Genomic DNA, 14444 nt, shown 5'->3' on the forward strand with positions numbered 1-14444 from the left:
TCCGAATCACGGGCATATGCATCACCTCATAGAGCCCAGTAGCCGCAATACAATCTATCTCGATCTGAGTCAAACGATCTCGCAACCCCTGTGTCGCGGGGTGGCGCTCGCGTAACTGCAACACGCGTAGATCCTCCTACACATAAACATTCATCAAACCACCATCAGTTGTTTTGTTATCAAACTTTCTTAAGTTTCAACCTAGACTATCATCAGATACTTTGATCAAGTATCTTCGAGTCTCAACAGGTAAGCAATCATGGCCGCCTAGACTTCAACAGGCATTTCTCCTAACAAATGACCTAAGTCTTATCGGGCTGTTATGGTTCAAAACAACTCCCACTTCACCTCACCATCCATCAATCGTTAGGCATCCGGAGTTTTATTTTGTCCGAAACTGGGGCATCTTGAATCCTAAAGCAAAAGCGCTATTTAATCTACAATAGTGCTACAACAACATCAATAGCGCTCAAACAGCCCTACAATAGCGCTACAAAAACAAAAGCGCTAAAACCACTCTACAATAGCGCTATTACAAGTCAATAGCGCTCAATTAACTATACCGTAGCGCTAATTTATCAAAAGCACTCAAACTTGACTGCAAAAGCGCTAATTAATCTCAAAAGTGCTAAAACTAGCCTACAAAAGCGCTATTGCGGAACAATAGCGCTAATTCATGGAACAAAAGCGCTAAAAACCTAGTTCCAGCGCTCTTGCTCCGACTTGACTTGGACTCAGCTAAAAACATACCAAAAATGCATAAAAAGTGAGTTTTCGAATTTGCGTACCGCTGGTCCATAGTCGGCTGGGCGCTGGTACCAGGCGGACTCGCTCAAATCGGTGCTCGGTGATCGGAAACGGCATCGTCGCTCCTCCTTGCTCCTCCAAATGTCACTATCAGAGCTATCGTTTTCAACTGGTCGCGGTCACAAATGATCCTATTTTCACCCCTTTCACCCCATTTATACCCCCCACCGTCACCGTAACTTCACCCCGCTCATCGCCGTGGTCCCCGCGAACTTCCCGAGCCCCCCATTTCTCCATGTTTCCCCTGATTTCTTCTATTTTTAACCCGTATACCTAACTTCTTCTTTTCTATCACCCTGCCAATTTTCCTTCTTTTTCGAGAGATCGCACGATTTTTTCGAAATTTTTCGGCCCATCTCTCGCGGGGGCATACCACCCATTAAATTTACATTTTATGGGGCATTTCTTCACACCAATTTTTCTTTCTTTGAAACGATGCGATAAACTACACCGTCTCAAAGAGGGGCAAATGTAGTCACATAAATCTGTCCATTTTAATTAAATGAATATTTCGTATTTATTCGATTAAAAATCCACTAGCCACCAGTTAATTAAATTAATATTTAATTAATTCATCCCCAAACATTCTTCTATTAATTAAATAAATTATTCAATTTATTTTAATTAATTCATTAAATCCAATTCCAATCAATTAAATAAATAAATCAATTTATTTAATTTAAATCCCCCTTTTCCTCTTTTAAATAAATTAAATAAAACATTTATTTAAATCATTATCCCCACCCCACTTGCATTTTCCTACAAATGCAACTTGCACACATTTTGAAATAAATGAATTTTTATTTTAAAAATCCTATTTTCCCTCACCCACCAAATCCACTTGCAAAAATCTAATCCCCTTCTAGATTCTTCTAACCCCTTCCTAATTAGCCTAATCCATCCCCTAATTATTGTCACATTCCTAAGCAAAATGGAGTCACTTCTCAAATGGCCCAAAGTCTTGGATAACCATTGAAGGTTTTCAACTTTCAACCACCAAAAACCCCAAAGTCTTTGAAAACCATTAAAGGCTTCCAACTTTCAACCACTTAATCCCCAAAGTCTCCAATAACCATTAATGGTTAATTCAACTCTCCCACATGGTTAAAACATTTGTTTTGACTCAACCTCTACCCAACCCAAGGGTCTCATCAAGCCTTCAATGCTTTGACCATGATTATCTCTTAAATCATTTGCACAAAGGTTTATCCTTGGATTAACTCCTAATCCAGTGGGTAATCTTAATTTAGGCTTGACTCTTAGCCTTTAGATAACCATGAGGTCTTCTCAGGCCTTTAATGCCTCCAACCTCTTCTCTCAACCCAATCCTGTGTTGACACTTGTCATTATTTTATTGGTGACAATTGTGCACATGGATCCCCAGCTTTCAAGCTTGACCCTTGATTAAACCTTTCAATCCTGGCCATCCATTGCTCCATTTTTCCTATAAATAGAGCCCATTCCTTCATAATCCAGATCCTGAAAACTTGTAAGCATTTAGACTATAGCCATTTTAGAGAGCATTTAGCATAGCATAACTAAATATTGTCTTTTTGGTAAAATCAATCATTTTAGCATTAATATTAGCTTTTTATTTCACATTTAGAGCTATTCTACAAATCTCAATCCTCCATAAGCATCCATAATGCAAAACGGTGCTGAGAGCTACACTATTTTTGGAACTTGGAGAGGAGAGGAACAAGGGAGAAGAAGCTAAGGCCATGCTAAGAGGCAGTTGGAGATGTCTCATGATCTTTGTTCTACTTATTAGATGTATTAGCATGTCTCTTTGTGTCTCTTTTGGAATGCCTTCATATGTTTAGTTTTTGATTGATTAACTCTAACATCTTGTGTGTTTTGTGTTGTTTGATCTTAGACTAACCTTGTACCATTTAGGAGGGCGTCAACAGGATATGAAGAAAATGGAAGTTTTAGAAAATTTGAATCAAATGTGATTGGCAGCATGTGATCTATTGTTGGCATTATCCACGATTAAATTTAGGGTTAATTCAAAATGTTTAAAACTTATTACTGTTATCAAGGATCATATAATCTTAACTTCTTAATGCTTTGGCAGTGGTCTTAAAAATTTCTTTTATATAATTATATATCACTATTTAGTTTCCGTTATATCAACAAGAAAACTATTATCTGCCATTTATTAATCAACTCTTAAAAATTCCAGGTTCCATCCAAATCATGGGGTCTCTTGATAGGACCTAGAGGCAACTGAGAGGGGGGGAGGGGTGAATTAGTTGTCTAATAATTTTATCTTAGATACAACTTAACCAAACTTGATACTTAATATCGGTAAACCAAAGTAAATGTTGGTAAGTAGATTAATAGTTAATAACAGTACCGGTGAAACTTAATGCATGAAATAGAAAGAGAAACAATATCCACAACACATAACACATAGATTTGTATGTGGAAACCCTGTAAGGGGAAAAAACATGGTGGGAAACCTCACCCACAATCAGATGATACTACTGAAGATGGTATGTGTTTACAAATGGGGTTTGCACATGCAGAAAGGCCAGCTGCCTAGAGCTCACTGCTCAATCACAAAATAGGAGTCACACTGACTACAATTGGATGATTAAATCCAATGATAATGTATTGTTCAAAGTAGCATCTCCAATGTTGGATTCAATACCGATTCATCTCTAATTGTCTTCTTCAAGCCTTTCTTGAATCTTCAAATGATGACTGCGTGAGTAGCTCTGCTTATATTCGCATATACCGAATATCACAACCTTGTAATACCTTATTACCTACCACCTCTATCTTAATCTCACAATTGAGATCTTACATATATACCAAAACCTAAGACCAAATGTGTAGGTTGCCTCACTAAGAATATTACAATAAAAATGAATTACAACAAGTCAAGATGTGATGCATCATGTCTGTTGGATACAATTGTTTAATTGTGTGTTGTCTTTGATGTTACACAAATGTCATATCAGTCTACTGAGTTCAGAATGTTTGGCAAAGCAGTCAGACAGAGTCTACCGAGTTCAGACGGTAAGAGAAGCAAGTTAAGTCGGTCTTCGAAGAATATGTGAAGGAAAGTTAGTCTATACCGAGTTCACAGTCTTTACCAAGTTAAGTCGGTCTTCGAAGAATATGAAGGAAAGTCAGTCTTTACCGAGCTCGCAGTACTTACCGAGTTCAGTCGGTTATCGAAGAATCAGCAGTGTTCATTTAATTTATTGAAACTTGTATATGTAGCCGACCTATGTAATATTTATTGTAACTTATAATTGAGCCGACTTGGTAACCTGAATGGTATATATGAGAGATCAAGTTGCGATTTTGAAGTGTAAAAAAAAAGGAAGAGTGAAAAGTATGGAGATGTGAAGGAGCAGAAATGTGCGAATTCTGATGAAGGATCAGTGATATCCTTGAGGTGCAGAAAAGATATATGTGATCAGTAAGGATCTATTGGCGTAGAACAGAGATCTATATCAGCAAGATAAGTTGTGTTTAATTCAGGTCACTTCATTGTTGCTTTCTAACCATTGTAGCAGTGATACTGAAATCTCTTAACAGAGTTGGTCTAACAACCATTTTGTAAATCCTCTGACAAGGTGACAATTCGGTTGAATTGTTCTTAAGACCTTTCATAAGGCCACTCCTAGCAGGGTGATCAAATCCTCTAACCGGGTCACACCTAACAGTGTGTTTTGTAACCTTTAACAGGGTTGGCTCCTAACAGGGCTCACTTTAGAAGAGTGAAAATCAGTAACTAGTTACATTGGTGGTTTTCCCAAAATTAGGTTTCCACGTTATATCTGGTGTTACTTGTGTTCATGTTATTTGTTTCATGCATATTAATGTTTGATGAACAATGATAAGCTAATTTACCAAGTTACAGCAGTTTATATTTAAGACATCTAAGGGACTTGTGGATTTATTTTTGTGGTAACTGATTCACCCCTCCCCTCTCAGTTACTCCATCCATATTTCCAACAATTGGTATCAAAGCTTTTGGTGCTTATAGGAAGGATTTCAAGGATCTAAGCTAAAGATCAAGATGTCTTATAAGAGGAAAATTCCAAGGTTAAACAGAAATAACTTTTCAGCATGGCAAGGTCTCATGAGACTCCATTTGGCTTCCATTGGAGATACAGGATTGACACATCTTGACACAGAATATGTGACACCCACTGGTACACTAACTATTGCTGATATTGCTGCAAAGAAGACTCATAACACCATGATGATAGACATTGCATCTGCCCTAAGCTATGAAGAGTTTGATGATGTCAAAGATTGCAAAACTACATTTGAAATGTGAAACAAGCTGAAAGATATCTATGGTGGTGATGACAATGTGAGAAGAGCCAAAGCAGAAAGCTTGAGAGGACAGTTTGATCAATTAAAAATGAGTGAGGATGAAAATATTGCAAAATATGTTGAAAGAGTCAAAGCCAGTGTCAGTGCAATCAAAGCATCTGGAGGTGATATCTCAGAGGAAACAGTCATAAGCAAAGTTCTCAGAACGTTACTACCCATTTATGCAATCAGAGTTTCTGCAATTCAGGAAAGAAGATGTGAAGCAAATCACAAGATAAATTTAGAGGCCATAGTTGGAAGATTAACTGCATTTGAGTTAGACAACTATGACAACTATGTTCCAGCTTCCAAAAACATGGAATCAGCATTTGAAGCTAAGGTTTCACTCAAGGAGAAAGGCAAAAAGAAAAAGGAATCTCGGTCAGAAAGTGAAGATGAATCAGAACCAAGTTCAGACAGTGATCTTGAAATAATTGAAGCTCTTCTAGCAAAGAAATATTCCAAAGGCAGAGGAAAATACAGAGGCAAAGTTCCTCTAATCTGTTTTTCATGTGATGAAGTTGGTCATATTGCTGCTAGATGCCCAAACAAGCAGAGCAAAGATAAGAAGAAAGATCACAAATGGAATGGCAAAAAGGACTACAAATCATTCAAAGGTAAGAAAACATGCTTTATGGCTAAGGATTCTGATAATAGTGAAGATGAAATTGTTTATATTGCTATAAGAGATGATTCTGATAATGATGAGGAAGATAAGATGGCACTTATTTCTCATATAAGCAAAAATGATACTTGGATCATAGACAGTGGTTGCTCTCATCATATGACTGGTGATAAAACCAAGTTTGAACATTTTATAGACTATGATGGAGGTAGTGTAAGGTTTGGTAATAATGAACCTCGCTACATAAAAGGAAGAGGTAGAATTCCTATAACCAAAGAACTTGTATTTGATGATGCCTACAGGGTTGAAGGTCTCAATCACAACTTGATGAGTGTGGCACAGCTACTTAATAGTGGACTCAAGGTGGAATTCATGCATGGGAAGGCCAGACTGCTAAATAATCAAGGAAAGCTGATTGGATCAGGCACTCAAACAAAAGGTAATTTGTTCCGACTTGAAACAAGTGAAAATTCATGTTTTATTGCTCAAGTTGAAGAAAGTTGGTTATGGCACAAAAGGTTATGTCATGTAAATTTTGATAACCTAGTGAAAATAAGTAAATTCAGAAAAGTAAGAGGTATTCCAGATATAAAGAAACCTGAGGTCGGTCTATGTAAGAATTGTCAAATTGGAAAGATGGGAAAGACTAGTTTCAAAAGCAAAAACTATCAATCTGAAGATATATTAGAAATTGTGCATACTGATTTATGTGGACCCATAGGAACTGAAAGTTATACAGGAGAAAAGTTCTTCATTCTTTTTGTTGATGATTACTCAAGAATGATGACTGTCATGTATTTAAGGAACAAATCAGAAGCATTTGAAAAGTTCAAATGGTATTTGGCTAGAGTAGAAAAAGAAACAGGTAAAAGACTTAAATGTCTAAGGTCAGACAGAGGTGGTGAATTTATCTCTCATGAATTCAATAACTTTTGCATTGAAAGAGGAATCAAAAGACAAGTATCAGCCCCTAGAACTCCTGAGCAAAATGGAATAGCTGAAAGAAGGAACAGATCTATCATGGATTGTGCAAGAACCTTAATGATTGAAAAGAACATTTCTATCAAATACTGGAAGGAAGCTATCAGCACTGCTGTTCATACCTTGAACCGAGTACAGCTGAAGAAGGACTCATTTCAAACCCCCTATGAATTATGGTATGGCTACAAACCTAATGTAAGTTACCTAAAAGTATTTGGAAGTAAATGTTACATTTTGAAAGAATCTAGAAAAGGAAAATTTGATGTGAAAGGAGATGAAGGTATATTCCTTGGATATTCTTGCAAGATTAAAGCATATAGATGTTTGAACTTGTCTACTCAAAAAGTTATAGAAAGTGCACATGTGAAAGTTGATGAGTTTGCAGAAAGATCTGAAGAAGAAAGCAAAAGAGAACCAGAAGATTATAGAAGATTTGTGTCTATTGAACCTGATACAATACCAGATACATCTGCAAATCAGGAATCTTCTACTCCCGAGTCATCAGTAACCGAGTTACAGAAAGAGCAAACCAAGCCAGTATCTACTGAGTCTAATGAACCAGAACCAGTGTCTATCGAGTCTGAAGAAACCGAGCAAATATTTACCGAGCCAGTTGAAGAACAAGAGGACAATGATGAAATTCATTCTAAAGGCAAGAAACCTGTATTAGCCGAGTATGTCAGATGACATCACTTAGCAGATCAGATCATTGGAGACAAATCTGAAGGAACCATGACAAGAGGTAAGTTGAAAAGTACTTGTTTACTTGCTGATTTTGAACCTAGAAATGTCAAAGATGCATTGGGAAATGATAGTTGGAAAGAGGCTATGAAAGAAGAGATAGAACAGATAGAGAAAAACAAGACATGGACTCTTGTACCCAGACCTAAGGATAAAAATGTCATTGGAACTAAGTGGGTATTCAGAAATAAACTGAATGAAGATGGCAAAGTTTCAAGAAACAAAGCAAGACTAGTATGTAAAGGATATGCTCAACAAGAAGGAATAGACTATGGAGAAACTTTTGCTCCTGTTGCAAGATTGGAAGGAGTCAGAACCTTACTTGCATATGCCGCCTACAAAGGATTCAAAGTTTATCAGATGGATGTTAAATCTGCATTTCTTAATGGTATATTGGATGAAGAGGTTTATATTGAACAACCTGAAGGTTTTGTTGATCCACAAAAGAAGGACATGGTCTGCAAATTACATAAAGCATTGTATGGTCTGAAACAAGCCCCTAGAGCATGGTATGAAAGATTGCATAACTATCTTATTCAGATTGGATTTCAAAGAACAAATGATAACAGTAGCTTGTATATCAAGGAAGGATCAGATAACAAAATTGTCTTAGCAGAAATATTTGTAGATGATACTATTTTCACAGGAAATGATGATCTTTGCAAAGAATTTTCAGTACAAATGAATAAGGAATTTGAAATGTCTATGTTTGGTGAGATCAAATTCTTTGTTGGTCTTCAAATTCAACAGAACAAAAAATGGTATCTACATTACACAATCAAAATACATCAAAGAGATACTGAAAAAGTTCGGTATGGAAGATTGTAAACCAGTTGGAACTCCTATGTGTACTGGATTAAAGCTTACCAAGGAAGATGAATCACAAGAAGTAGATCAAACACTGTATAGATCTATGATTGGAAAGCTGCAGTATGTTGTTCATACTAGGCCAGATATTGCTCTTGCAGTTGGTATTGTTGCAAGATTCTCAGCAAAGCCAAGAGAAAGTCACATGACGGCAATCAAAAGAATAATGAGATATTTGAAAGGAACTGAAGAGTATGGATTATGGTACAAATTTGGAGGAAATTTTGATTTGAAAGTATTTACTGATGCTGATAAGGCAGGAAACATTGATGACAGAAAAAGTACAAGCGGAGGAGCATTCTTTCTAGGAAAGAGATTGGTTTCCTGGACAAGCAAAAAGCAGAACTGTATATCCCAATCTACAACAGAAGCAGAATATGTTGCTGCAGCAGTAAATTGTTCAAATGTTGTTTGGTTTAAACAGCTATTGGCAGGCATGAAAATAGAAATCAAAGAACCAATTGTTATGTTCTGTGATAATACAAGTGCAATTGACATGTCCAAGAATCCAGTGATGCATCCCAAAACCAAGCACATTGCAATAAAATATCATTTTGTCCGAGAACTGGTGCAGGACAAGGAGATCAGATTGGAATATATTCACACAAAGGAACAAATTGCTGACATATTCACAAAAAGGAACAAATTGCTGACATATTCACAAAACCATTGGCTAAGGATGCATTCTTGTATCTAAGAGGTAAGTTAGGGGTCACTCCCCTATCTGAAATTCACTAAAGAAAAGTTTTAGTGATGCATCAACTCATCCTAAGTGAAAACTCTACTAGTTGATGCAGTATAATCAGGAAAATATTGCATATGAATCAGTACAAAAGGTACATTATAACTCAGATAAAGTCTTATTGTCTTTGGCATGTGTTGTCAAAGAGGGAGAGTTACTGTCATATCCTTCTAAAATTTGAAAGAAAGTTCATTAAGATAAAGAGGGAAAGTTGTTTGATAAAGAGGGAGAGTTTTACCGTCCAAAGATGAAGTTACTTCACAGAGGGAGATTATTGAAAGAAGGAGTGTTCTCTATCCAAAGGGAAAGTTATGTTGGCATGTTGCTGTCATAAAAGAAAAGACCTGTTTTCAAATTTCATTCTGCTATGACATGTTGTGTTGCCATCAATGCCAAAGAGGGAGATTGTTGGATACAATTGTTTAATTGTGTGTTGTCTTTGATGTTACACAAATGTCATATCAGTCTACCGAGTTCAGAATGTTCGGCAAAGCAGTCAGACAGAGTCTACCGAGTTCAGACGGTAAGAGAAGCAAGTTAAGTCGGTCTTCAAAGAATATGTGAAGGAAAGTTAGTCTATACCAAGTTCATAGTCTTTACCGAGTTAAGTCGGTCTTCAAAGAATATGAAGGAAAGTCAGTCTTTACCGAGCTCGCAGTACTTACCGAGTTCAGTCGGTTATCGAAGAATCAGCAGTGTTCACCGAGCATCAGTGAAATGTTTATGCAGCCGACCGAAGCAATATTTAATTTATTGAAACTTGTATATGTAGCCGACCTATGTAATATTTATTGTAACTTATAATTGAGCCGACTTGGTAACCTGAATGGTATATATGAGAGATCAAGTTGCGATTTTGAAGTGTAAAAAAAAAAGGAAGAGTGAAAAGTATGGAGATGTGAAGGAGCAGAAATGTGCAAATTCTGATGAAGGATCAGTGATATCCTTGAGGTGCAGAAAAGATATATGTGATCAGTAAGGATCTATTGGCACAGAACAGAGATCTGTATCAGCAAGATAAGTTGTGTTTAATTCAGGTCACTTCATTGTTGCTTTCTAACCATTGTAGCAGTGATACCGAAATCTCTTAACAGAGTTGGTCTAACAACCATTTTGTAAATCCTCTGACAAGGTGACAATTCGGTTGAATTGTTCTTAAGACCTTTCACAAGGCCACTCCTAGCAGGGTGATCAAATCCTCTAACCAGGTCACACCTAACAGTGTGTTTTGTAACCTTTAACAGGGTTGGCTCCTAACAGGGCTCACTTTAGAAGAGTGAAAATCAGTAACTAGTTACATTGGTGGTTTTCCCAAAATTGGGTTTCCACGTTATATCTGGTGTTACTTGTGTTCATGTTATTTGTTTCATGCATATTAATGTTTGATGAACAATGATAAGCTAATTTACCGAGTTACAGCAGTTTATATTTAAGACATCTAAGGGACTTGTGGATTTATTTTTGTGGTAACTGATTCACCCCTCCCCTCTCAGTTACTCCATCCATATTTCCAACACATGTCGGCTCAACAACAATATTAATTGATTAAACTATCTCCATAACGTGTCGTGCTGATCTGGAATAGATAACGCATGTCGGTCCATAACCTAGACCAATTTGCTGATAACAACAAATATGTCAACCCGGTTGAACCAATAACCAAATATCCAAATCCAAGTGTCCAAACCATGTCTTCGCCATAACCAAGTGATCTCTAGATGATAACAAGTCATTCTTAGTGTTGGTGAGCAATATAACCAAAGATCTCCAGAAGGATGAGTGTTGATAAGTGTTGACATCAATGACAAAACCAGTGCAACATATCCATAATACCAACAATCTCCCCCTTTTGCATTGATGGCAATAAAAGATGGAAAAACCATCAAAGTACCAAAGCAGAAATGCCAATAAACCAAAAACCAATAATCTCCAGAATAGATCAATACTAGAAATTAAAATATAATTGCAGAGAGTAAAAATCTCTCCTCCAATGAATAATCTCTCCCCAAAGGATAATGTGTTTTTCCATAGATATATCTCCCCCTTTGACATCAAATGCCAAAGTAATACAAATACTGGATACAACCAATTCATAGAACCAATTACAAATACCAACTTATCCAACTACTCCCCCTAAGAATTATCTCTCCTCCGTCAAAGCTGAAAAAAGGTTTCTCTGTAAATTTTGTCAGTTTGATGCCAAGCATCAACTGTCTAAGTCTCTACCGGTGAGGGTATAAACCCAAGCTATTCTCTGAGATATTCAAAATTTTCCTTAGGCAAAGGCTTAGTAAAGATGTCTGCAATTTGCTCTTTAGTATTCACATAAACCAATTTCACTTCTTTTGCTTCAACATACTCTTTCAGGAAATTGTATTTGATAGAAACATGTTTAGTTTTAGAGTGAAATATCGGATTCTTGGATATATCAATTATTATTGAATTATCACAATAGATGATCATAGGTTCTTTGCATTTTACCTTTATGTCCTTCAACATTTTCTTAATTCATAATACCTTAGTATAATTAGTTGTTGTTGCAACATATTTTCATTCTGTTGTTGATAATGATGTACAACTCTATTTCTTGCTCAACCATGAAATCAATCTTCTACCAAGAAATAATGCCCCGCCGGTGGTGCTCTTTCTGTCATCTACAAATCCTACCCAATTATCATCGGTGTATGCACATAACTCAAAAATTTCATCTTTAGGATACCATAAACCAAGATTTGTTGTGCCTTATAAATACTAAAAAATACTTTTCACTATTGATTCATGATTTTCTCTAGGATTACTCTAAAATATTGAAACAATACATACTGCATTCATTATATCAGGTCTTGTTTGTGTCAAATACAATAAACCTCCAATCATCGACTTGTATCTTGTCAGATTAACAGGAGTTGAGTCATCTTTCAATGATAGTTTATCAGTTGTAGTCATAGGAGTACTTACCGGTTTAGAGTTTTTCATACCAAATTTCTTCAGTAATTCTTTCAAGTATTTTGATTGACATAAGAATATACCTTTATCAGTCTGTGAAATCTGCAATCCTAAAAAGAATTTTATCTCCCCAATCATAGATATTTCAAATTTTTCGTGCATCTTGTTATTAAAGTCTTTACACAATCCATCTTCTCCTCCGAAAATGATGTCATCAACAAAAACTTCAATAACCAAAATGTCTTCATTAGTCACTTTGAAATATAAGTTGTTGTTAGCATTACTTTTAGTGTAACCAAGTTTCATAAGATATTTATCTAATTTAGCATACCAAGCTCTAGGAGCTTGCTTCAATCCATATAAAGCTTTCCTTAACCTACAAACCATATCTTTATCATTTGTCAATGAAAATCCATCAGGTTGTTCAATGTAGACTTCCTCTTCAAGATCACCATTCAGAAATGCGCATTTAACATCCATTTGATAAACTTTATAATTTTTGTGTGCTGGAAATGCAAGAAATAATCTGACTACCTCACTTATAGCTACCGATGCAAAGGTTTCATTAAAACCAATTCCTTCTTTCTGTGAATATCCCTTACACACTAATGTTGCTCTGTTTCTGATTACCTTACCATCTTCATTAAGTTTATTCTGACTACCCTTTTAGTTCCAATTGTTGGCATTTCATTAAGTTTGTTGATTTGAGGATATTGAGAAGGTTGTTGGAGATTGTTGATGTAATTGATAAAGGATGATTACTGTCTTAGTAATATTATTTTGTCATTGATGTCAAGCAATTGATTTTCTAATTCAGTATGATGTTGCCATATCTTAAGACGTATGTTTTGATGAGTATAAAGTTCTCGGTAAGTGACATAGAAAGAATGTGAAAATAAAGGGAAGTAATAAGTTATTCAATGGGCAACTATTACCGAGTTAGACAGTGATGAGATTATGATATTTTGATTGTTGTGATATCCTATGTATGAGTTCTTGAAGACTGAACAAGAAGGAGAAAAGATTTCAAGCAATTGAATGAGTAAAGGTTTGATACTGTTCTATTTTACCGAGCAAGGAGCTAGTCGGTAAACACCAAGGTTATCGATATCGGTTAATGAAGTTCGGTAATTACTGAGTATCAACCAAGCAGTAATAGAATGCATTGGATGAATAAATACATTATTAAATGAAGGATGCCAATGAGCTGGAGATTTATAGATGATTGGTATGTCATGCAAGAAGTTTGTTAAGGATCTATGGCAATGAAAATACAAGAGTTAGATCTACAACACAGATTGAATGGCCAAACTTGAGCACAAGTACCAAGGAAGGAATACAAGTTTCAAGGTGAGATAAAACATTTTTCAGATCGAAAGATTCAATGAACCTAGTCAAGTTTGATGATCTAATGGCTAAGATTAATCATGGGAAATGTGTAGTTTGGAATTGTTTATAAATAAGGAAGAGTTGATGAACAAAGTATGCGGGAAAATAGAAGAGCAGTGATACTACAGAGGTGATTACCGAGTACAGAAGATTGAAGATTTGATTGAAGAATAGATTGAGAAGCCCAAAAAGGATGAAGATAAGTCTTATGACAAGATTATTTTGAGCACAGAGTCTACTTTAACATTTCAGATGTGAAGTTGTAGATATATTTTATTACTATTATTTATTTTTGTAAGTGACAAGAAATCTCTTAACTGAGTCGACCTAACAGTCTTATTTGTAAATCCTCTAGCAAGGTAACATTCTGAATGAGTGTTTGAAATCCTCCTACAAGGTCACTTCTAACAAAGTGCAAGATTCTGATAAATCTAAGGGAAATCCCTTGACCGGGTCACATCTAGCAATGTGTTTATGTAATCTTTAACAGGATTGGCTTTTAATTGAGCATACTCTAGAAGAGTATATTTTCATGTGGGTTCAAAATCCCACAGTGGTTTTTCCCTATTTGGGTTTCCATGTTAAATCTGGTGTTAAATGTGTTTTGATGTTTCAAGTTTTTCTGTTTATGAGTTTGAATGATTTACAGTCATAGTTGCATATCAAGTAAGTTCTACTGAAATTGAATCTGATGAATTTGTAGTATTGTGAGTTTATCTAATTAACCCCTACCCCTCTCATCTAACTAACAATTGGTATCAAAGATTTGGACTTCGAAAGAAAAGTTTAAAGGTACTTGAGACAAGATCCGAAGATGTATAAAAGGGATGCACCAAAGTTGAACAAGTCATGTTTCTCCACATGGCAGAAAATGATGAAGCTGCATTTATTAGGAATTGGAGAATATGCAACATATTATCTAGAGAATGATTACATTGCACCTAGCACCTACCCGATGACAATGGAAGAGATAAAGGCAAAGCAAGAACATATTCAAGCAATGAT

The sequence above is a fragment of the Cryptomeria japonica genome, chromosome 7 (assembly GCF_030272615.1).
Source record: "Cryptomeria japonica chromosome 7, Sugi_1.0, whole genome shotgun sequence".
Taxonomy (NCBI): domain Eukaryota; kingdom Viridiplantae; phylum Streptophyta; class Pinopsida; order Cupressales; family Cupressaceae; genus Cryptomeria; species Cryptomeria japonica.